The 25,868-nt window shown below is 47.8% G+C and overlaps 1 protein-coding gene across 2 annotated transcripts in view; it reads right to left on the minus strand.

Annotated features, from left to right (window-relative positions):
* The window catches only part of sgcd (sarcoglycan, delta (dystrophin-associated glycoprotein)), a 130,658-nt gene that overhangs the window by 101,386 nt on the left and 3,404 nt on the right, over positions 1 to 25,868 (minus strand). The gene's annotated exons all lie outside the window — the stretch shown is intronic.

A 25,868-nucleotide genomic window follows, 5' to 3' on the forward strand; every position in this document is an offset into this window, starting at 1 on the left:
TCTGAACCAGTGCAGGCGGTGAGAGAGGCAGGCGAGATCGGCGTCGGGGACGGGCGGAGGTCGATAAGAGCGAGAGGATCCATACGGGGCAGACGAGGAACGTAGTCAGAGCCGATCAGGGTCGTTACCGGGGGAATCGGTCCGGGGACGAGGCGGGGGCAAGGTCGGAGACGGGCTGTTGTCAACCGGGGACGAAGGAGCACAACAAGGAGACGGGCGCTGGACTACTGGTGCAATGCAAAACAGATCATCTGGCAACGGGGGAACACGGGAGACTGGTTCATAAAGGCAGTGCAGATCAAAGGCGAAGATTGTTGGCTATCAAGATCATAGGGGAAGATTGTTGGCTTGGAGACCATGACAATCGTGAAGGACCTATAACCTGACTTTGTTTTTCAAAAATACCTGTGTAATGGAAGGCCGTTTTGTTGCTTTGTTGACATTGTTAGGTTAATATTTTATCTTGCCCCACTGTGTTTTTTCTTAAACAATTATGTGTAGGAAAAGGGAATTGTTTTATTACCATTATCCTGCTAAATTGTCTTGTATTGTAGTTTGTTAATGAAACAAATGTCTATAATCTTCCGTCATATGTTTTAAGATTGATCATAATCCACTGACAAAAGGCAAAAACGCAAAAGTGTTCAATGACCATGGCATTTGAGGTAAAAAAGTATCAGTATCTGCCAGACTAGCTCAATATTTACTTGGTATCGGATCAATACCGATACACCCAGTGTCGCACACCCCTACCAGACACACAAATTCATCAGCTGAGATGATGTAAATGTACGTCACGTCATTGTTGGATGTAGCGACACTGCTGACTAAAAAGAAAGAAAAAGAATAATTTAAAAAATTTTCCTTTTGATTGTTGAATAGTATTAATTTATTTCTCATTATCGATGGACTAGAAGTCGGAGTTAAAAGAAAAAAAAAAAAAAAACAGGATGAGAAGTGACACGAGTCCAGAAAGTCATTATCACGGCGGTGTTTGAGAAGCGTTGCCGCGTAACGAGAGACAGAAAAAGGGAGAAAAAGTGACACTACTTAACATTCGCCGGCCAGCGGCGGCAGATAAGTGGCCGTTATCGGCGGGCCGGGATGTAACAGAGTTGAACTGTATTAAATTATTCGCGCGGAGACAAAATATTAGCATTTTAGATAAATGGCAGAACTGCTGCGTTTATCTCACATTTCAGAAGCTTATTATGGGAGGCGACGCCGTGCAGTGTGGGGGAGCGGTGAGGGAAGGGTGGGGGCGGGGCAGGAGGGGATAATGAACGGCGCTTTATCACCTCTTCCCAGGGTTATATAACACATTAATGACGTGCGGCGCTTCCCTCCCGGACGCCATCGCTGCCGCCCCCCGAGGAGGCGCAGTCAGGAGGCCTTTGGTCAAAATTTACTGGAGAGTCCAGGAGAGAAGAAGCGGGTTTTACCGCCGCGGCGACCAAGAGGAGCTGGAGTGACGCTGACGAGGGAAAATAAAAAGGAGGTTGGAAGCAACATGTTTCTGGTTTTCGGGGGGGGGAATGCTTAAAGGTGACACGTTTGTCTCTGAGACGCTGGTGGGATGTTTCTTCTAGCCACTTGTATTATTTTGAAATGCACTCAAGTCACACAAAAGCCCCGCCCCCACCTGGTTGCCTAGGAAACGCCCCTGAAGGTCTGAATGGAACTGCCGCTTTAATAATTAATTTAATGGAATTCTATTTCATTCAAATATCCTCATTTAATTTAATTACATACAATATATAATTGATTTTTTTTATTATTATTTTAATTTAACTTAATTACACACATGACATAATTCAATTTTCAATTTAAATCAAACATCAAAATGTAAATGATGCCAAATTACTCATGGGAACACATTTGATATCAGCTGCATGGCCTCGGACTGATGGTAAGAGGTTAATTAAAAAAGAAAAAGAAAAAAGAACAAAATTAATGATGAATTGAAAAGATTACAATATTACACAATATTTAAAAAAAACAACAAAAAAAAAAGAATCATTCAAACAATATACATTTCATCATTTTGGACTAATTAAAGGTTTTATCATATCAAATGAGAATATTAACTGATGAATGCAGTTTGTTTAACCTCGCCACCATCCAGCAAGTGCGCCACTGCCGTCGTCCAGCCGGCCCTTGCATTCAGACACACCCTCCGGTGGCACGACGTTATTGAAACAATCCCACCACTGGGCAGACAGTGGCAGCACCGCCTCTGTTGTTTCTCTGTGTAATTACCCGTGGAGAGTTGTAACGCCGGAAGAATCTAACTCCAGATCAATTTATAATGAATTCTGTGCAGACAAATGCATCGTCCAATCAGGAGGATGCCGCCAACTGTTTCACCGACGTCCTGAAACTCTGGAACCAACTCTTCTCCTCTCGAGGAGGGAGGGTGGAGGCTTGGCTAAACCTTCAGAGTAATATCAGTTATGATTTTAAGTGTGGACATTTCTGAAAGACATTCTGTTTTTTGTGTCTTCAGTCTTGCTGCAGCGAGTCTTCAAACGCAGGAATTCGCTCTTGTGCGACGGCGGCGAAGCTACAAACTCTGACTGTGATTCTCAGACGGTCTTTGGATCAGTTAAAAAAAAAAGAAAAAAAATCCGGTTGCCAGTGAAGTTTTCTTGCCTTTAACATGACGACATCTGCAGCATCGCTCGGCTGAAAAACATCTTTTTTTGGCGTCTTCCACAATCCGTGGAGCCGTTTTCTCCTCCGTCAACACACACAAAGGAAGGCGTTCCTCCTTCTCGAGGCCTCCGCCCTCGAACTGAGTCGACCTTGCGTAGTTTGATACTGTTTTAATTAGGCATGAGGTCGACAGGAAGTGGTAGAAGTGCCTTAGCGGTGATGGGGAAGGAAGACGGGATGTAGGAAAGGAAAAGGAAAGCAATCAAGTGCGAGCTCTGACAATGTGACTTGTCGCAGGAGGTGGCGCCCCCTGCTGGAAGGGAGGCTAAATAACGGAAAATTCACAGTAGTTTGCCTCAAGTTTGCTTTCCTTCGCATGACTCTGACTCTCGGCCTTTCCCGTCTTTGTGACACTGTTGCGACCGCATGAACCAGCAGCTCCCGTCGCCACGGCAACAGCCGAGCCTCCATCCGTCCGGCCCGCCAGGTCGCCGGATTATTGGCCTGTCTATGAACCATGGCCTCACAAAGTTAATTTAAGCCTGGGCAGTGATGGCGCAGCGGCGGAGCAAATGCTACCATGTGTTAAAGGACTATTACATGTAAAAGGAAAAAAAAACAACAACTCATCTGATCCTCCAGTTTCCGCCTGTCTATGTACTTTTCCAATGGCAGCAACGTGAAGTGATTTTTTTTTTTTTTTTTTATTTAACCAATGAACCACTTTGATGTGACTTTATCTTTTGAGGGTGTTGGTTGTTTCTTTTTCCCTTCACTTCTTCCAGCTGCAACTGGAAAATTGCTTTCAGCTTGAACAGCAGCTCCATTTGTTTTCTCCTTGCGCTGCGATGTTTTGATTTTTTTTTGGGCAGGGGGGATTTCAGTCACTTTGACCTTGTTTTGCTTTGACCTCAGAGCTGAATTCACACACACAGGCCACGGCTCTCCACTAACTGGAGTAGTGCGACTCTTCCTCTGGCAGCTGAAGGGAGACGCAGTCGCAGCTTCGCAGCTGATTGAACTAAAACATTAAAGAACATCAGAGTTTAGACCAACGCCGCCTGCACTAATGTTCCGGAAAAACGTGGCGGCGGGTCCCGGCGGGTCCCGGCGGGTCCCGGCGAGGTTGTAAATGGCGTTCACCTCATCAATGATGCAGCAGAGTTTAGATACGTCCCGCGCTCGACGCGTCCGCCCCCGTGCCGCTCCGGCGTCAGCCGCAGGACTTGTGGCAGGTCGCTGTGATGAAACAAGATGCCGCGCCGCTGCGAGTGAAGTGAACACGACAACGTCTCAAGACGGATCGTGTTTTCTGCCTCATGAGGAGGAGAAGGAGAAGAGCAGGAGAGGAAGAGGAAGAGGAAGAGGAAGCAGCGCGCCGTGTGCTTCCACTCAGGATGAGAGCGGGACGATTAGCATTAGCAGCTACATTAGCGCACGTGGGTTTACGTTTTGGCAAATTAAACCCCGATTGCCCCCCCCCACCACCACCACCAATTAATTCAACTAAACAGTATGACTACACACAATTGTTTAAGAAAAAAGTCACACATGCAAAATAACAAAAAAGCTACAATGTAATAATATATAGATCAAACAGTATCAACAAATAATCACTAGAGCACTACAGACATGAACACAGTTCCCTTTGTCGGTCCCAGGCAAGCCGGCGAGCCACCAGGTGTCGCCGTCAACCTCAGTGGTAAACTTGGAATTCTGCCCAGACCTTCAAATTATTTTTGTGTTTATCTGGTCGGGCTTCAGTTCCATCTGGCTCCACTAGACTCTGCAGCACTCTCTCTGATAAGATGTCTGTTGTTGTCATTCAAAGACCAGCTGCTGTCTCTTCACGTCCACTTCGGATTTAAAGGCCATTTTCTGTTTTTGCACCCCAATCACTGTCTCACGAACACAGAGCCCAAATACCAGGCCTTTGTGAGGGAACGCTGGGCCGACAGCGGAGCATTGAGAAAACAGTACTGTGTATTCCAACCTTCCGTCATTTTGTTTAACAAACGTATTCACGGTTCCCAGCAGGGCGGTGGACTGGAAGACACGGTCGGCTGGAGCCTTGGAGGCCGAGCGGCCAATCAGAAGGAGCGGCACGTAGCTACGGTTTTGTCTCCTCGTAACAATAACGGAAACACACTCCAAATCGCACAACAAGCGCACCAGAAGGCCGCTGAAGCGACTGTTTGGTGAAACAATGGGGGGAAAAAAAAATCTATTTTATTGCCAGTTTTCTCTGCACAACACAACAAACTGTGAAGAGTCGACACATTGTGGTCCTGTGTCCCTCCTGGACCTCCTCCTTCCCATTGGTAAACCCCGCCTTAGAACAGCTACCAACCAATCATACCTGAGCAAACGCAACTGGGCTAGAGCACCATGGTGAGTGGTGAGTCAACGGTGCAGTTGGTGATGCGACACACTCAAGTTTTGAGGAAGCCGTTTTTTTTTTTCTTCTTTTATTCCTTTTTTACGAAGACCAAAGCGCAAGAGGAGAAATGTGTGATTTTGATAAAACAGATAAAACAGCTCCGACCAAAATAACTGCTAACTGCCATGTGTGCTCCCTAGGAAGCCTGTTAATGCAACATTAGCTAGCATGACGTAGCACACAGTTAAGGCTGAAGATCGCTGACTTCGCTGACTAGATATGCTGACATTTTTTATTTCAAGATCATATTATATGATATATTTACCATGTAAAAGTAACAACACTAGCACTGGTTGCAAGATCCATGCTGTTAAGGTAAAACGTGCCATACTTAGATATTAGTTTAGTAACAGAAGGCTAAATGTGCTGCTATGTGAACACATAGTTTTTTTTGCTTAATTTTTAATTCTATAAATATGCATACGTAGAAATTCCTGCAAGGCTACGCCACTGGATGAATGCTTCCTTCACTCCTTTGTGTCCTGACTTCACCTTCCATGAACAAGCAGCCCTGCGGAAAACGAGTCTCGGCTGAAAGCAGCAAAACTACAAAAAACAACAAATTGCACAGATTCTTCAGGCGGCATTCATTTCCCTTGTTGCAACAATCGCTTGCTCAGACTCAGGGATGTCGAAGCAAAGGTCCGCGGTTCTGTTTCCTCGGTTCCTCCGCACTGAGCAGGTGGACCCTGACGCTGCAAATACTTCTGTCTGCCTCGGTTACGTCGAAGCTCCTGCAGACTCGTTTGATTTCATGTGCTGTTACGTAAAAAGAAGATAAATCAATGATTGCAGCGAAGGAAAAAAAAAATCCCCCCACCCTGCTACTGTTGTGCCTTGATGACAAACAAAGAGTTTTTTTTTTTTTTTTTTTAACACAGCGGCAGAAGCCCAAAAATAAATCTGAGCTGTGAGCTGCCGCTGGTTCTGCACCAGCGGACTGCAGAGCCGCCTCATCCCGGCGGTGACACACTTTAACTCATCCATAAAATATATTCTCAGCCTTCGCAGACGCTCAGGATGAGCGCAGCCACGCAACCACGCAGAGGCTCGGACCGCCGTCACCGTCAGCTGTGGCTCCGAACAGATGGAGCGAAAATATGTTGCCGGGTCCCGTATTTTTCCCCCCGCTCAGTTCGCAACATCCAGAGAAAACAGACAGGAAGTGCGTGTGACGCAGCAACACGCTTAATAAAAAGTCACAAAGAGAGAAGCATGGAGTGAGAGTCATTTAACCTGAGGTCAGCAGGAAACATTTACAGCAACAATGAAAATTGTAAATTGTAGCAGCAGCACTAGCATGCTAGCACAGTTAGCCCTCTGTTTGCAGCCTCATCCCCCACACAGGAGGAGGGGCGGAGGGGTCACTATAACCTGGGCGAGGTTATCAGCGTGCCTTGTGTGATGTTTTTGTGCAGTGAAACTTGACCGATACAGCAAATTGACAGAACAACGCTGCGTCTCGCTGTCCTGCATCAGGTGGCGTATTCTTTGCGTTGCCACTTGTTGAGGGTGCAAGTAGGACCGCTTGTTTTCCTGCAGCTGATGTCCCCAAAGAAAATGCAGCAAAATTGCAGAATCGAAGTATGCCTCAAAACGTGATTTTAACATGAAGTTTAATTGTGCAAATTCTTGGAAATAGTTTTTCACATTCTTTGTCTCCAGAAGCCCTGAATCTTGTGAATCTTCTCTACATTTCTTTCACAACAACAACAATGTGTGAAAAAACAAAAAAACAAAAACAGGGATTAACGCTAGCAGCTGTCTGCAGTACGCTTTCTGACAACTAGATGGCAATAAATCTTACAGGCCGGTCCACTAATGTGTCGGACATGCCAGTGTGGGAGCGGCTCCGTTTCCCAGCAGACAATCCGACAGAAGGCCACAGGATCAAAATTGAGGTGAAAAGCGGCGGAGGAGAGCACAGGTGCCGCGTTTATCTCGCGGCCGCCGCGTGAGTCTAAACGACGCCATTAAACCGGCTCGTAATTCTCGTTTTATCCGGTGTCCCGTGAGCTCGCCAAAGCTTCGACCTCCTGCGGGGAGAACCAGCGGGAGAGCGCGCAAATGAATGCGAACAGCCAGTGGGCGCCGCTATTAGCGGGCCGAGATGTTTGAGGCCTCGCCGTGGGTCGGCGGAGCTGCGGCGGGATGCGGTTTCCGGTCGAGGTCGGGTCGTTCCGGAGAACATGAATAAAACATCTGGTGCTTGGCGGTGAGGGGCCCGGTCGGAGCCGGTCGGACCGGCGGCCCGATAAACGTCGGAGTCAGCTGCTCGCTGACGAGACCTCAGAGACAATCTTCACATTGCAAACAGCATGGATTCTATTTAAAGACCACAATAAAAGGAATAGGAGAGATTTTCTTTCAATACTGGACACAAACGTGTCAGGTAGTTTTTTTTGGCTTTAACAAAAATCAGTTCTCGGTTTGGATTTTGGGGTTTTTATAAATATTTTATAAAGATTAAAAGCCCATGACTTTAAAATACTCGTTGGAAAGATTTATCATGATCCGTGTTTCAGGTCAGAGGCGTCCGGTCAACCGTGTTTTTCTGAATTGCAGTCTGTGTGAAAAATGCTTTTTGGTCCCCGTTGTATGCAATACCACAGGTGGCCAGTGGAAGCATCTCACGGTGTTACCATATCCAGCTCATATAAAACATCCATGACCCCAACACATTGCTCCATGCAGTGCTTTGAATGCACTGAATTCTCATAAACCCATCTGACTTGCTTCAGTTAAGCTCCGCCCACCACGGGATGATGGCGTGAGGCTAACCTCTCTGAACAATAGGAAGCCTTTAAACTGCAGCTGTCCTGACTACCAAACCAACCTGGCGTCAAACTGAACTTGACAGACGGAACACTTGTGCAATCAGAGCTGTTTTTGGTTTGTTTTGTTTTTTTTGTTAGGGCCCCGCCCACTTTTGAGACTGGCACAAGATAAATCCAGCAGATTTGTACCAATCAGGGCGTGTCGGGTTAATTGATAAGAAAAGCTGTAATCAAACTTTTCCAAATGCTCTGAGACACACACACGCACACACACACACTCACTCACACACACACACACGCACGCACACACACACACAGCCCTGCGGGAGCCGTCCTCTCACGTACACACTGCAGCTCTGCAGTCCCTTGTCTGTTGTCTCCTGACAGGCGCTGTTCTGTCTCCGTGCCGCCGTCTCACCTGTCAAGCCCTGCCAAAATACGTTTTCTGTCTCCCTCGCGGCTCTGTGTACACACACGCACACAAACACACACACGCACGCACACACACACACACACACACACGCAGCCAATTATGTGAAGAGCGGCGGACAGAAAAACGTGGTTGATAAATCTGAGCGGCTTCACGCAGCAAAATGTCTCACAAGGTGATGCTGCTGCTCCTCTCCTCCCGCTTTTCTTCTTTCTTCTTAGTCGTGTGTTTTGGGTTTTTTTGTGTCTTTTCTTGTCTCCTCCCTGCCTCCCTCTTTGTCTGCCTCACATTCCTCAACCTCCCCGGTTATCTCGCCTCTCGCTTTGCTTTCTTTGCCTTTGTCTTCCTGCCGCTGCGAGGCTACAAAAGGTGATTCTGCCTGTTTAAAAACGACGGCTGCCTTTTAATTAGCGCCTCTGCTGCATGCGTGTGTGTGTGTGTGTGTGTGTGTGTGTGTTTGCGTGTGTTTGTGTGCGTGTGTGTTCCTTCACCTGTCTCAGGTCCTGCCATCTGCTGCTGCTCTTCAGCAGGACGCAGAGCAAAGAGAAACACAGTAATTAAGGCCCAATTTTTTTTTTCTTTGTTTCTTTCCCTCGAAAGCTAAAAGATGCTAAAAGAAGCAGGAACCACCTCGCATGCTTCTTATTGGACAGTGGAGGGACGGCTGAGAACCCAGAGAGAACCCACGCAGACACAGGGAGAACATGCACCGGCAGGCCCGGCATCGAACCGGCAACCTTGCTGTGACGTGACAGTGCTAACAACTGCACCACGGCGTTGCCCGTGAGAAAAACTCACTAACGAAAAAAATAAAATAATGCTGTGCTAAATAAATGAATCAAAATGTCCACCCAATTAAGGATCCAAGTTTAAATTAAGTTAATTTAAATAATTCCTGCAGGTGCGCGCCGCCAAATGAACAACTTAATCAAATATTATACATGTTGGACCATTTTACAGCAACAAAAGCATCCCAGGACAGCGAAGCACCGCAGCTACACTCTTTATTTTTGACTTAATGACTGTGAATTTGCATAAAAGCCACGTTAAGTCGGACTTCTGCTACTTTTCTAATATGCTCCAGTCTTTAAAAATCACAGGGGCGTGCGCCGTGTTGTCCAGGCTGCAGCTGCGCAGCCGATTATCAATATTGATAAGAGGCCTCGAGTAAAAAACTGAAACCCGCCGGCCTCCTCGGAGGCTACGCTAATCGTTTACAGCGTGTCTAATGACGCCGCCGCCGCGCCGCCATCGTTATCGCGCCAGTTGGGACGGGAGCCAAGGCAGCCGAGGTTCCGCTCTCCTCTCTGGCTAATGACCATAAAGTGAATATACATCTCCACTCTCGTCCTGCTAGTCAATCTGCAGGAGGGGAAATAAAATAGTTGCACGCTGCGGCGGCAGCGCTGGCGTTAGCGGCGGCCCGCGGCGAGGATGATATAATGTGATCGTAAAAGCTCTGCCTTTTTCTCTCCAAACCTTCACCATCAGACATAATTTGTTCCCCCCAGGAGGTCCCGCTGCCCACCGCCCCGCCTGCTCCTGTCCCAGCATGCACTGCGGCGGGATGCAGCGGGCGAGCGTGCAAGCGAGCTGCGCTGACTGGTATCCGTCACTGTAATGGCCCGTGTAGGCAGCGGTGGGGGCGAGAGGGAGGTGGGGGGGAGGGGGACCGCGGGGGCGACGCCTGCTTTTATTTACACGCTTCCTATTAGCATAACGCGTCGCCGCTTTGTTTCCCATCATGCCTCGCTGGGTGCGGCGTTTAGCGGCGGCGATGAGCGGGCGACCGCGTGTCGCAGCGGCGCCACGCAGACAGCAGCTGCGGTCAGCACGTCAGGCCCGTGGACCTGCCGAGAAGAGAGGCGTTTCAAGGCTTTTGTGATATATGCGATTGTGTTGAGCGCCCCCTGGTGGGGGTGAGGCAGAATTATCCTTCCCCATTTTCCAGTAAAATTCTGTTATGTAAGTTATTGATTTTATTTTGCGAGGGACGAGATGTAATTTAGTCTAAATGTTTTAGACGTACATTTTACATCTGCATATTAAGTGAAATTAAATTGTAAAAAAAAATAAATAAAGGGGCATATGCGCATTTACATTTGTGAGTGCGTGAGTCAGGCAATGGAATGACGATGTGGCTGTAATAAGAAGTCGCTTGATTTTGTGTAGGATGGCTGGAAAGGCTCTTGGCCGAGGACCCAGTCCAGTGTTCCGGAGCGTCTGACAGAAAGGCGTTCTATAAATACACAAAATCGTGGGTTACGTAACATTCGGCTCGCCAACGTCGACGACCGCGACCGATCAGCCAGTCTGAGCCTCGCCCGATTGGCTGGAGTTTGCTTCTTTTTTTCTTTTTTTTCTTTTTTTTCTCGGTGAGGCCGCTTCGTTTGAAGGGCAGTCAGAGAGGAGCAGCGCACATCATGAGCACGGACAAAAAAGTAGTAAAAAAATAAATAAAAATCAGGTTGGATCTCACGTGGCCTCTTTGACCTTCTGCCTGTTTTGGCCGCTCACCCCCCATCCCATCTCCCCCGTGTGTGTGTGTGTGTGTGTGTGTGTGTGTGTGTGTGTGTGTATGTTCTGCACAAACAGGGTAATGTTTTTTTTAGGGATGCACCGATCCGATACAGGGATCGGTATCGGATCCGATATTGAATAAAATTCTAGATCGGGTATCGGTGACAATGAGCCGATCCGATGGCCCGATCCATAGGAGCAGTTCCGTTCTGTCTATTTCTGACACGGTTTTCAAAGTGGAGCGAGCGAAAGGATCCGCCGTCTGGAACTACTTTACATTACCTCCGCCATCAAACTCCACGGCCACGTGCAATATCTGCACCGTTAATGTTCCGATACACACACTGGACGGTAGCTTTACAACCGATATCTGGAGCTCCGACGTTTCCCCCGTGTCGCTTTTGAGTTTAACAGCACGCTGGCTGGATGAGAGTTTCCTTCCACGCGGTGCAATGTTAAATGCAGCGAACTTTCGTGGGTCACACACGAGCGAGGCAATTGTCGCGAGCCTGAAGGATATGTTTGACAAGTGGCAAATTCCGTTGAGCAAAGTCCATGTGATTCTGAGGGACAATGCCAGCAACATGAGAAAGGCGATGGACAACATGGCAGCGCGTAGTGTGGGCTGCGTCGCACATACAGCTGGTAGTCAACGAGGGACTTCTCTCACAGCCCGCTGTGAGTGATGCCGTTGCATGTGGGAAAAAAAACACCTTACCGCTGACTTTATTTTTTATTTTATTTTTTACCAAGCTATTGAAGCTATTCTGTTATTCAGCTGGTTTTGTAATGGGTGTTAAAGTTCTGTTTGCACAATTGCACTACACTATAGCTGATTGCTGTTTACCTTGAATACCTGCCATTCAAGCTAATGAAGCTATTGTTTGGTTACTCAATTTCAGCTCCTTTACTATTTATTTTACATTACATTTTGAATTCCTAATTGCACTGACTGAACCATTTTAAAGAGGGTTTGTCCCTTTTTCATGTTGTTTGACCAAGATAGTTAAGTTATAGTTTTCTTTTTTTCTCAGTTTCAGCTTCTCTTTCATTTTACATTTTGTGTTATACTCCTAACTGCACTGACTGAACAGGGAGATATTTATTATATTTTTTTTTCATGTTTCACTTTGACAAAGCTAGTGAAGCTATTTGTTTATTTTGAATTACTGTACTGGTACACAGTATTAAATAAATCTTTCAGTAAATCTGGATCATCATATTTGTTTTTAGAAAATGAAGAAAGTCTGACATTGCCTTGCGAAAATATACATTTTTTTTCCAAACAACAAGACATAATTTGTTACGTGATTCAATGCTGTTTTTCTGTATCGGTATCGGATCGGTATCGGCCGATACTAAACTTCAGATATCGGTATCGGAAGTGAAAAAAGTGGATCGGTGCATCTCTAGTTTTTTTTTTTATGGATCCAAACTGCTGGTGCTGATTTTTACCGACCTTAACTTTAAAGGTTCCACATTCTTCCTTCAGCACACTGGTAGGGTAGTAGGGTAGTAGTAGTAAATAATAATAATAATGAACCAAGGTCATGAAAACACACACACACACACACACACACACACACACACACAAAATCATCCTTTGGTTTCTCATAACAACATATAGAAATCACACGAGAGCTGGATTATTAGATGAGAGCCGGATCTGAGAGCGTTGGCGCTCCGATCAGAGGGGGGCGGGGGGGGACAAAATAATAAATGTTATTTGTGGTTGCACGAAGAAAGGATTGAGAGACGAGATCAAACACGTTGTGTTGCCGACACCTGCACCCAAAGCTTCTTAACATTGTGCAAAGGTGTTTCCACACAAGCTGGAGACGCTGTGCCATGCGCTAGGAATGGCAAAGGAGACGAAAAAGGTGTGGCCCGTCAGAGGGCGGAGCCAGCACCTGCCCAGACGGCGGTTGAGAGCCACATGCTGGGGAGGGGATATGACTGACAGGCAAGGGGGCGCATGGGGCATCTAAGTAGTTCATACAATGCCTTTGAATGCAGCTTCCTGATAATGTAGGCAATATAGTATCAAATGTACATATATAGATAATGTATGTGTGTGTGTGTGTGTGTGTGTGTGTGTGTGTGTGTGTGTGTGTGTGTGTGTGTGTATGTATATATATGATTTATCCTGCACTCCCACCATCTGGACGGCTGAGTGGAAGCATGGACCATCTGGTGGGCACCAACTGTGGATGTAAAAAAAAAAAAAAGAAAGAAAGCTTTTTTTTCATCACTAAATGCCACAAATTGAGGAAGTTAATTCACTAAATCTATTAAATCTATTTTGAATCAATGCACAAGGCCAAACAGGAAGTGAGGTCACTTCCCCCTCGGGCTCGCAGTCCCTGAACTTCCTACGACTGTGCAACATTCATTGGCCCGACGGGTCACTCCAGGACAGGGAGGCGTGGCCAGGGCTGGCGGGGAGCGCCGCTGTGGTCGGAGGCCGCCGCCGTCGCCACACACATCACAACGCCTCACCTTCACACCTCCATTTAAATAACAAAACCTTCATCTGCCTCTCAAATTAAAAGCAAGACAAGTGATTTGGGTTCGGGGAAGTGCAGAGCGGAGCCTGGACACACACACACACACACACACACACACACACACACACACACACACACACACACACACACACACACACACACACACACACACACACACACACACACACACACACAGCGTTATTCAGGGCATCTTTATTTGCACCGCTGCGGCGGTGGCACACAGCTCTGCTGCCTCTCACTGTGATTGTGCTGTTACTGAGCCACTGCAGCCAAGCGGAGCTGCCTGTACTGCTGCCATTGTCATCCAGATGGGGTTCGGGGGAAGTGGGTAGGTGTGGAGGGGGGGGGGGGTCTGTGTGTGTGTGTGTGTGTGTGTGTGTGTGTGTGTGTGTGTGTGTGTGTGGGCGGGCGGGGTACCTTATGCCACGCTTGTTAAAATCTTTTATTCCCCGTAATCATCTCTCTCTGGGACGGCACCAAATCTCACTTAATTAGAACCCGAGACTTTATTTTATTTTCCTGAGTCATTTTAATCTCAAGCCACAAAAAAAAAAAAAAATTGCAGCGGCCCCCACGTCACATTCCTGGCAGCATCCGGAGCACTGGTGCCGCCGCGGTGGTTCTTGTTGTTGTGGCTGCGGGGCGAAAGGGAGCAGGAAGTAAGTCCTTGGGTGTTTTTTTTTTTTTCTTTTTTAATAAGGGCTCCTCTTGATGTGCTGAGTTGGGAACCATCAGCCGGAGGAGCCGCTGACCTCCTGACGACGGAGACGGTGAAGTTGGTTACGGCTCCTCGGATGTTGCTAATTATGATCCCACCACTCAGTGAGTCATCTGTGAAGTTGTGCAATTGTTTTCTTTTTCTGAATCACATTCCGCCGTCGCTGGCTAGCTAGCTTGCCCGACCGCTCAGATTTCAGCTCCAATGCTGGCCTCATCCGTCTCACCAGCCTCCGATAATCAGCATCTGTGTTAGTTTTCTGTGTGTTCGATCAGTTGTGCAAAAATCAGCTTCCTGGATGAGATGAAACCAGGAAGGAAAGGAGAAGCAGCTATAGTTGTAAGGCGTGGCTAATGCTAACAATGTTAGCCTGATTGCTGCTACAGCGACAGTTTCATCATGCTCCAACATGACATGAGCAGACATGTTTTTACAGGTGGCTAACAGTGCACTGAAAAAGAAGGTTTGGTGGTTTGGTTAAGGTGGTTTGAGATTTTCATAGTAATGAATACAAATTACTATGCTGAAATTGATTAGTCTTTGATATATTGTTAATGTTAGATATAGATATTATATTTACATGGGTATTTACATAACATGTAACTATGTAAGTGCATGTGTGTATAGGTACAGATGTTTAGGTAGCATATGTATATTATGCCTATGGTGATACTCATGTGTTATATGAATATATATGTTTTATTTTATACTATATATTTTCTAGTGCATATGAGTATAAACACATTTAAATGGATTACATGTTTTGTAGAGTACATTGCACAAATGATATAGCAGAATATATTTTTATAATAATCTGGGGCACGATTTCAATAAATTCTTTTTGAACGTGTATAAATTCTTAACTACGTTTTTACGTTGTATGTGAATGGCATTCTTCTATTGTTATTTCTTTGTATACATGTTATGAATATAATCATTAATTAATTAATCCATTCATTCATTCAGTTCCTGGAATCCTCTGTGAGCTCGGCCTTCATCCCGGCCGTCTGCAGCTGAGGGGGACGGATCTCATGTCATGTGACAGGAAGCTGCCACACAGCTGCAAACACGGCAAACAGCGCGACGGGATCCAGATCCTGACAGGAGGAATCGAGAGCGAGCGGCGAGGCAGGCGGTGACAGGCTGGGTGGTGGGTGCGGGGGGGTACTGCTGCTGTCTCGTTCTGAGGACGATCGTAGGTAAGTACCTGCATGTCACAGCCGCAGGACAAGACAGGCTAAAGGTCCCAGATTGGATTTCGTAGCTGTGATCTGAGCCTTTTTAAGGTCTGGGACTGGAAGAAAAAAAAAAAAAAAGCCTGCTGTGGACTCCGGTTGTTATCTGCCTTGAACGTTTTGGTCAGCTGGTGACAGCCGTGATTGGGATGAAGTTGCTTTTTTGTGTTGTTTGTCATTCGAAGGCAAAACAACATCAGACTTGAAGCACCACTTTTGTTGTTATTCTTCCCTATAATTACCATTTTCACGATTTGACTTGTAACAGAAAGGATGGAAGCCTTTCCACTCACACAGCGCTCCCTGCTGGTCCGGCACAGGACCATGTTGATTAAATAGGTAAAAAGTTATATAGTCCTTGACAAGGACAACTGGCGGGCGCTGTGGTAAAGTCAGGGGCGGAGTTACGACTGAACAAATCAACACTGAATCCGCCACTTTGGGGGAAGGTAAAGCTTCACCGTGTCGCTTTAAATCTGCTTCTCTGCTGAGTTTCTAACAACCTCACAGGTCGAGATCAATCTCGGATGCTGACTGAAGTAATTTGTTGTTGTTTTTTCGATCTGCACCGGGGTCCACATCAAAAGCAATCAGACCTGTCATTAAAAAAAGCAAAACACGTAACTTCTCTGCCGGAGGCTCTGCTGCTTTCAGCAGCTGACATGAGCTGAAGTGCAGTAGGTCCTCTGAATGGGTTTGGACTTGGTGCAAAACACAAGCACAGTGAGAAGTGAGCAGGATGGTGGTGGGAAGCTGATGCAAACGGCTCTAATCTGACAATTTTCTTGAACATCTTCACTTTTGTCTTTTTTTTTTTTTTTTTTCCACTCAACGTCACTTTAACTTTGGCTCCGGAGCCTCATTTGCTCTCTTGGTAGAGTTTGGCGGTTAAATGGGACATTAATGAAAAATCAACTCCTGAGAGCAATAAAAAAAAGAGACAGAGAGAGAGGGAGAGAGAGACAGAGAGAGAGAGAGAGAGAGAGAGAGAGAGGGAGAGAGACACAGAGAGAGAGAGAGACGGAGAGAGAGAGAGGGAGAGAGAGAAAGAGAGAGACCTCCTGATGGTGTTTCGATCCAGGAAAAGCCTCCTCATTAGTCAGAATCCAACCGTCAGCTGGCTGCAGAAAAATAAAATGAAGAGGGACGTTTCTGGCATATGTTGGGGATGTGGGGGTGATAATAGAAGCAGGTGACAGGACTTTTCCCTCTGTTTAATGTCTGGAAATGCACATTTTTCAGCAGGAATCAGCCGCAGCAGGCGAGAGATGTCAAAAGCCTCAAATCAGAGGAAAAAGTACCGGCGGGGGGGAAAAAAACACGAGAAGGCTCTTTGCGGCGCTCGCTTCAGGTGACCCAGTTCCTCTCAAGCGACAGCGATCGGTGGCATGGCGGTGTCAGCGGGATAAAGAGCACATGACTGCAGATATCGTAGGATCAGACTCCGCCCTCCTCCCCACGCTAAAGTGGGAAAACCATTTGGATTTGCTCCCTCTGCATGTGCAGCCAGACCAGATCTCCACTTTGCTTCCTTCTCCTCGTGCTGTTCGTCAGAGCTCGGCTTCATTCGACTCTTGCAGGACATTAAACCGCTGGGGCTGCGGCCGCGCTCAGCCGCCCCTCCGGGAGAAGAAATCCCACTGAGAGCAACAACAACAGCAACACGTCAATAAGCCCCAAATATCCCCCACATGACTGGAGCTTTTACGTCTCCTGCTGCCTCGGGCTGCAGCCGACACGCTAAGGGCACTAATCCAGGCCTGCGGCTACTCCCGTCAACTGCAACATACAGACTCGGTTTGGAACGTTCGCGGCAACGACGCCGACCGTCATTTTAACAAAGAAAATTAAAAAACAGAAACAAAATTAAACAAAAACAACAGCAAACTTAACATTTCTGGCCGCTGCATTGAGTTCAACAGCAGGCAGCCAATCAGAACGGAGCACATCAGAGTTTAACGGGAATGGAAGATTCACCTCCCAGTAAAAAAAACAATCAGAACCGGGTTCCGTTGAGATCTTCGGAGCGGAAGACGAACTCCCCCCCCCCTCCGGTGTCTCCAGACCTGCTGGCTCCTCCCGCAGTTCCCGCCTCCACCTCCACCTCCACCCTCTTTTAATTCACGCCAACCATCCGTGCAGAGAGGGGCGGGTTAAGAAGATGAGAAACGGGCCAGTCATTAGTCAAAGCACTCGACCCTTCAACAGGTAAATATGAGCGTCACTCACAGAGTCAATATTAGCTCGCCATGCTTCTCCAGTTCCGCCTCCGGCTCCCCAGCGGCTAATTCTCACCGCCGGTAAACAATGGAGAGCTCATGCACATGCGTCCACACGCATCTGCGTGCGTGCGCGCACACACACACACACACACACACACACACACACACACACACACACACACACACACACACACACACACACACACACACACACACACACACACACACACACACGTGTGTGCTGAGCCTCCCACACGTTCCAAGTCAGCAAACACGGCGGATTGGGACGAGTCTGCGATTCTCGAGTTGGAAGAAAACGGAACAGTAAATAAGCAAAGGGGGATGGGCGGTGGGGGGAGGGGAGTGCGTGTCCGCCACTGCCGCGCACAGGCAGCCATGGTGTGCAGAGCCAGTTAAAACCGGCAGAGATCCGGCGGCTGACGTCTAGGGGTCAACGGCTAAATTTTTACAGTTTAGCTAATTTTTCTTTCCTTGTTCGCGCGCCAACGCCGCAGGAGGCTGCAGCCAGCAGTTACTTGTCTCGTTTATTTCCCCCCACTAACTGTTACTGAATGTGACAGTGACAGAGCGCGTGAGCGTGCGCAAAGTGGACGCGGATGCATGAGCGGAGATGCATGTTCTCCCTCGGTGCGGAAATAAAGGAAAAAAAGGAAAAGGGCTGACGTGGTTGGTTGGGTCGCATTTTGCTGATGTATTCCAGGATGAACAAACAGAGACATAGAAAGCTTCATCGTCTCCGGCGTGCCGTTCCCTGGAATCACATGCTGCAAATGTTACAAACGCAGCTAAACACCGCCAGGGTTGGAGGCCTCGGAGCAGCAGCATCTAAATGACATGATGCGATTGGAGCAGAAGCTGAAGCTGAAGCTGAATCCAGAGTTTCACTGCAGGCTGTGTTTCATATCAGTGACTTCAGCGGAGCGCGTGCTAACGCTAACTGCTGCTTTTTTGCGGGGAATTTGAAGAGTGCAACAACGATATCAGGGGGATGGTTTCAGAAATTGCGTTGGGAACACCCATACAGGCGGTTGGAAATTCAGGAGGGACTGAAATCTAACAAACAAACAAACAAAAACTCTTCCTGAGACAGAAAAAGTCTGAGAAAAGCTTCAAAATTTTCATCAGCAGAGGCAAATCTGGAGGGGATAAAAAGCCCTCAGAGCAGCAGAGCTTCTGTTTGACATCTCTTTAGCATGCAGTTATTAATGAAAATACAGCCAGTAGGGAGGCAACAAGTGGAAGAAGGAGAAGAACTAAGAAGTGCCTCCTACTCCTCAACCTCCGCCTCCTCCACCTGAGAGACGGACGAGCTGGACGCGTTTCTCCTACTGCCGTCTGTCGTCGGAGCCGCCGCCAAAGGCGGCACATTCATTGGTTTGTCAAAGGGCGGCTGAATAATTCTGCTCAGCTATTGATCGGCAGCGGATCAACACATGAGTGACCTTGGTTAAGGGCCGGCGGTGCCGGTGGTCTTTATGATGTATGTATGATTCTTGAGCAGCACAACGAGCTGCTGAGGAACGGCCACTTTGTCCGGCAACCGTTAAAAGCCCATCGCTCATTGGAGGATTTTTATTGGCATTTATGGCCGTTCCCGGGGAAGAAGGGCGGTTTTGACTTGCTGTGCGGCCCATCGGCTGAAAAATAAAGGAGGTCCAAAAAGGGCGGGAGATTATGCAGGAGGAGGGGGGGGCGGAGCGATAGATAATGACCAAGAAGACTGATAGAGAGAGTGAGGGGGGGAGGGGGAGAGAGAATCCAATTATATTCAGCCTCGAGTCGCATGATGACCTCATCACATGGGCCTGGAAAGGCGAGTCACCTCGTCTGCACCTGCGGCGGCTCAATGTTCAACTTCCTGGAATGGCCCCGTCCCATTTCTCACATTCGGCCTCAAACCCCGCCCCCTCCAGATTCCCCACCGGATACACCCCTTGATTTCAGTGCTGCGAGTATAAATAACACTGAAATAACCTTGATGAAAAATAAAGGCACATTTTTTGTCTTTTTCCGCCTTAGGTCCATTAAAACTGGCCTCACCTTCTTCTTCCGGATTATACCTGCTGTGAACATGTACGCAGGCAGGTCCAGCAAACAGGACGTTATTCTCTGAGAGAAGCTGAGCTCACTGAGCAGCCTGATGATGATGATGATGATGACGATGATGACGATAAAAAAAATAACTGTTTCATCTGATTGCTCGACTATCCAATAGAAAAACCCGCTGGCGGTCACGTGATCCCAACTTAAAGGTCCCAGTGATGCTGTCAAAAATCCTCCCGTCTTCTCCAGAAAAATCTGTTTGGGTTCACAGGTTCCTGGTGAAAACTTTCAGAGCTCATGCGATCAGCGATTTGTCTCTCTCTCGACCCGACCAGGTGTCAGCGATCCACACCTCCCACGTTGCCGGGTGACATGAGACGAGCTGCGTGATTGGCGGCGGCAGCGATGCGGCGACATCATGCATTGTTAAAACAAAGACCACTGTCTCCCCCGGACGACGAAGATGATGAAATGTTGATGAAGTCGAGTAGGCAGCTGCCGAAGCTCCGCCCATCAATAATCAATGTGGTCTGGCCGGGGGTGGGGGGAAGGGGGGGGAGTCAGCAGGAGATCCCAGGAGGTGTGGGATGCTTGCCTGGCACCACACACTTCCCCCCTGTGTCGCGCTGAGGAAGCAGTCCCCAGGGGAGAGAAATTAAAGAGGAAGAGACGACGGCAGGGCGACACATTGATGCAGTGGTTAGTGCTGCCGCCTCCAGCATGAAGGTTGTGGGAGCTTTCTGCGTGGAGTTTGCATGTTCTCCCTGCGTCTGTGTGGGTTCTCCGGCTTCCTGCCACACTCCAAAAACATGCCCGTGAGGTGAATTTGGAACTCTAACTGAACCGGTACTGTCCGTCCCGATGTGGCCCTGCGATGAACAGGCGACTTGTCCGGGGTGTCACCCAGTGGCCCTGAGCTCAGGAAGAAGCGGGTCTTGAAAAAAGATGGATTGATGACGGCGGCAAGACGGTGGCGTGGCCGAACTTCATTTAGTGGGAATTCATCTGGTTTGAAGACTCGAGCTGCACTGAGAGTCCAGCGTGCTGGTGCCGTCAGTCAGTGTCTTTTGTTTCCTCTTCCTCTTCCTGGAATCCTGTCAGACTATATTTAGCCCGAGTCGGTGGTGACTTATTTCCCTCATTCCCCGTACAGCTTTTTTTTTCTTTTTTTTTTTTTTGCTTATGAGCCAAAAATATTTCACTCCTCCGTCTGCTGCCTCCCAAAACCTTCCTCTGGACTTCTCCATGTGTGGCTTTTCCTCCCTTCTACCTCATTACCTTCTTTCCTTTCGCTCCCATTTTTTTTTTTGCATGGCAAGGCGACACCTTTACTTCAATCAATCAATCTTTTTTTTTAATTGTACAGCGCCAAATCACATCAAGGCGTCTCAAAGCATCTTTGCACAATCAAAGACTAAAAAAAAAAAAAATTGCTGAACCCTCCAGAGCAGCAAGGAGCCAACTACTTCTGTATGTATATGCTGTACGTAGATGTATATATCAATAAATAATTAAAACATAGAAAGACACACATCTACTGTACACAACTGTATAACTATACCACAAATTGTTTCAAAATTGAAATAGACTAAAGTGAACTACAGAGATTATAGAGACTTATTTCCCTTCTGCATTGTGGTTTTAGTTTTTTTTTCCTCCTTCCTATGTTTATTTTCATGTTTACGTGCCGAGCGGCGCCTCGACTCCGTGTCCGACCTCCCAACCAATTAGCTGCAAAAGTGCAACAAAAGGCGTCGGTGGAGAAAGACCCGGCAGTTGTGTTTTCTTTATGCATGCAGGGGATTGTGTGTGTTGCAGTGTTTATGCATGTGTGTGTGTGTGTGTGTGTACACAGAGATGCTCTCTGGAGGAGCGAGGCAGAGGAAAGAGTAAAAAAAAAAAAAAAAGAAGATGGGAATGCTGACTTCCTCTCCACTAATTACCCGGCAACAGTCCCCACTAATTGTCAGGGTTCTCGTGCCCATTTGATGTCTTTAAATATCCTGCAGCACGGAGCCACGGCAGGCGAGTGTGCAGGCGGCAGAGGGCAGAACAAAGGCGGTCATCTCGGGTGTGCTTTGAAGTCATCTCAGTTAAAAATAAATAAATAAATAGATAATTATTATATTAAAACAGCCACTGTAACCTGGAGGACTCGAGGATGTGATGAAAGAGGCCGCGTTAGCGGCGCGGAGGCAGATTTGCTGTTTTGTTTTTCAATGATCCGGCGGCTCGAGGCTCAGCGGGAGGCGACCGACTCGTTTCCCGACTGGAGCTGCGAGATTTTAAAGGGCTGCAGCATCCCGGGTGGAGCGCCATCTGGTGGCGGGAAGGCATATTGGGGGAAGGGGATAAACCGCTATTAAAAGAGCCACTGACCAACTTGCGGTGGGCTGAACGCGACGTTGAAATCGGGTGACTTCAGCGTCACTCTGGCAGCATTCGTTTCCCCCTTTTATGCCAATAGACAGACGGATGGACGGATGGACCAACAGACAGACAGATATATAGATAGATGGATAGATACAATAAAAGCTGCCCTACATTTTATTTTTGGTTTGTTTTTTGTGTGTCTCTGGCAACCACAGAAAAAGGTTCCTGACTGAGGACGGAGCTTTTCAAGATGGATCTGTGAGAATTTGGAAGTTCAAGGTTGAAACCGAATGTTGCCGTTTTATTAAGCAACCGTCAGCCAATGGGAAGGCAGGCACACACACACACACACACACACACACACACACATAAAAGCGCATTATGCCTCCATCTGGCCACACACACACACGTTAATGTGTATTCCAAAACTGAACAAGGACACTGTGTGTGTGTGTGTGTGTGTGTGTGTGTGTGTGTGTGTGTGTGTGTGTGTGTGTGTGTTGTGTTGTCGTGCCACCTTCAGACCACTAAAATGAGTTGCTATGTTTAAGGTGGCACTGCGTGGTGGAAGGACACAGGCTCTCGTCCTCTGGCTCCAAATCAACAGCACCGACTTTCCAGGTGACACCTTCTGGGCTCTGATGTGGTGATGCAGTGCGTGCGCGTGCATGTGTGTGTCCCATCCCACTATTGGCCCTGAGTTATTCATGACGGCATGCCGCTGGTGGATTCTGCTGCTGTCTTCGTCCCCAAAACCTTTTTTTTCCCCTGGAATTCATTATTCATGTTTCTTCACAGCCTGTCGTGTCCGGGTCTTGGCGGCGACGGGGACTTTGTTCCGCCTTGACACCCGATCAACACCTGCAGTCTCCAGCCGTGTCCGTCTCTACTTCCCTTCGTCTCCGTCGTATACCTGCTTCCATCGTCTCCTATACCTCCTCTTCGCTTCTCTTGGCTTCACTTTTATAATAAATAAATAAATAAAAAAAGACACTCACAGTCACTTCTGGGCTCCGCGGGGAACCGGGGAGCCTCAGCTTTGCCTGGTCCCCTGTTACTGTTATATTAAGATTTGAGCGGCAAGTGGAATTTGACAAAAAAAAAAAAAAAAGCTCTGAGAAATTCTCTGGGTTCTGAATATGAAACATCCAGGTGGGCAAAAGTCCAGTCTAGAATTTTTATTACTATCATTTTTTTAATTATTATCATTATTATTATTAATATCATTATTATTATCAGCCTCAACTCGCACCCAACCAGGTTAGCGTGGATCCTGCGTCAGGAGAAGACGCTGAGCAGGGTCACATCTACTTCAAATTTTAAGGGCCAACAATAAAAAAAATGGTGATTGATTTGACTGATTGATTTGACTGATTGATTTGTCATGAGTGATTGGCAAACGGTTTGTGTGTGCGTGTGTCTGTTTTAACCAGATGAACATGTTACAAGGGTGTTTTAAGTTCGGTTTCATTTCACTTCCAGACGTTATGAACACCGCAGTTTTGAACACTTTCTCCTGCACTCATCTGCAGCCAGCAGATCACGGGACGGCCACATCAAAGAACAAACACTCACACTCAGGGACAATTTAGACTTCCCAATTCTCCTCACATTCATGGCTTTGGCAAACCTCTCCTGCTGTGAGGCGAGCGCGCTGACCACTACACCACCTGATGATAACACGTCACTCCTGATTTGGACTCAATCAGAGGAAATGTTTCTGTTTCTATCCGTGTGCACGTTTTGCTGCTGCACACGGTGATAAATGTTGATTGACTTGACTTCTTCTCTGCCTCCTTCTCTTCTACCATAACAATGCCAAACAAATCAATTTGCCAAAAAAGAGAGTGATGGACGTGAAGTAACAAGTGTTGTTTTGATGTTGACAACAACAGTGCGGTTGGGAACAAACACACAGTAAGAGAGAGAGAGAGAGAGAAATCAAAGCGAGCGTGGCAGGTTGTGCGGAGTCATTGAAGATGTTGCACCAGCAGCCCATGAAGACGCAGTCAAACCAGCTTCCGCTTGGGGTTTGAAGTCGGGCTGATCACAGAGCCAGCAGCTGCGGCGGAGCTGCTGTAACCTGCAGAAACATTTGTGTTGAAATTCCACAAAAAAAAGAGTTTCCGCAGCAATCGCGTTGGCAAAACACGGCATCAAAAAGGCAGGGACGGCTAACAAGAGGCGTCGGCCGCTTTGATTTGTCGCTTTTTTTGCAAACACGTCATGAAACGGAATCCATCAGCGGCCAACAAGTGTGGGAGCATCTGCCAGAGAGGCTTTCATCAGTGATTAAATAAAAAGCTGCAATCTGCTGCTCGGACAACACGACTGACTTTTTCAGTTGCACAGCTTCGCCATCAGACACCGGGAGTGGGGGGTGGGGTTGGGTGGAGAGGGTGGAGCGGGACGGTTGAAGGCAACACAAGAACCAGGAACCAGGTTGGAAATGCATGTTGCCTCTTGTTCTGCAGGAGGCGCCCTCCCCTTCTTCTAGTGGCACCATCCCACCACCGTGGTCGCGTCCTGCAGACAGGAGCTCCAGTAAGTGGAATCGATTTCCTTCAGAGTCACTTCCTTCATTCTAACCCCGCTGCCGCCGCCGCCGCCACTGACGCTTATTTCATCTTCAGACGCAGTCGGACTAATTCAGCCACCACCGGGGAGCTGAAGCCCGGCATCAGTTTTGATTTCCAGAGGGCTTAATCAATAGCGGCTCAGACCCGAAAAGCTTTTTGGAAGCAGCCTGATCAATGGCGGAGCGAAAACGAGGCCCAGCGATAAATCAAAATGCATCGTCGAGTGGCGTCTTGTCCAGTCTGCTTCAGGAGACAAAGGGTGCGCAGACCTTTCCAGAAACAATTCCACATTCATCCGCTCCGTCACTTCGATCGGAATATCTCGATCCGGACGCACCTGCCGACCAGATACGAGCGTCTAAGACCTGGAAAGCCGCTGCAATCGCCTGAGCGTGAACCTGCAGCCAGCGGCGAGCACAGGAAGTCATCGGCGCAACGCCGCTGGAGGCGTGCGGCTACATACTCCTCGTCACAGCTCCCTGAAAACCTTTTCTATGTTCTATATTTTTACTTCTATATTTTCCATTTCTATATTTCGCCTGACAACTGGCAACACTTCTGCTAGAAAGTCAGAGGCCAGCGGCTGTACGGCAGCTCAGAGGGCTCACAAAACGCTGTGTGACGACGAGGACTTTGGCCCAGTCCCCCCATGCCCCCCCCCCCCAACACACACACACACACACACACACACACACACACACACACACACACACACACACACACACACACACACACACACACACACACACACACACACACACGCGCGAGGAGGAGGAGCTACAGTCGGCGTACAGTTGCCACGCGTTTTCATGGACGTGACTTGCGAGGCGGCGCCCGCAGTGTCACCCCCCGCAGGCCACGCAACACCCCCTCACACCCTCATCCATCTCCACACACACACACACACACACACACACACACACACACACACACACACACACACACACACACACACACACACACACACACACACACACACACACACACACCCTTCTGCCCTGAGGTCTTCATCCACTGCTGTATCTTTCACACGTACAAGGCGGCACGGAGGGGAGTGACAGCGCGGGACAACGTCCACATTCTGGCCAATTAATCCCAACGCAGCTGAGCTGGGAGGCCGAGCGAGGAGCGGGAGAGAGAGAGGGAGGAGAGAGAGGAGCTGGAGAGAGAGGCTGGTCGCAGGAATCAAGCAGCTGATTTACTGAGTGTAAAATATATATATAAAAAAAGAAGAAAAAAGAAGCAGATTTGGGTATTTAGAGAGTGAGAAAAAACAAACCCTCAGGTCCACACACACACACACACACACACACACACACACACACAC

Source organism: Nelusetta ayraudi, unplaced genomic scaffold (assembly GCF_046127955.1).
Source record: "Nelusetta ayraudi isolate G7.1 ecotype Tasmania unplaced genomic scaffold, CSIRO-AGI_Nayr_v1 ptg000011l, whole genome shotgun sequence".
In the NCBI taxonomy this organism is placed as follows: Eukaryota; Metazoa; Chordata; class Actinopteri; order Tetraodontiformes; family Monacanthidae; genus Nelusetta; species Nelusetta ayraudi.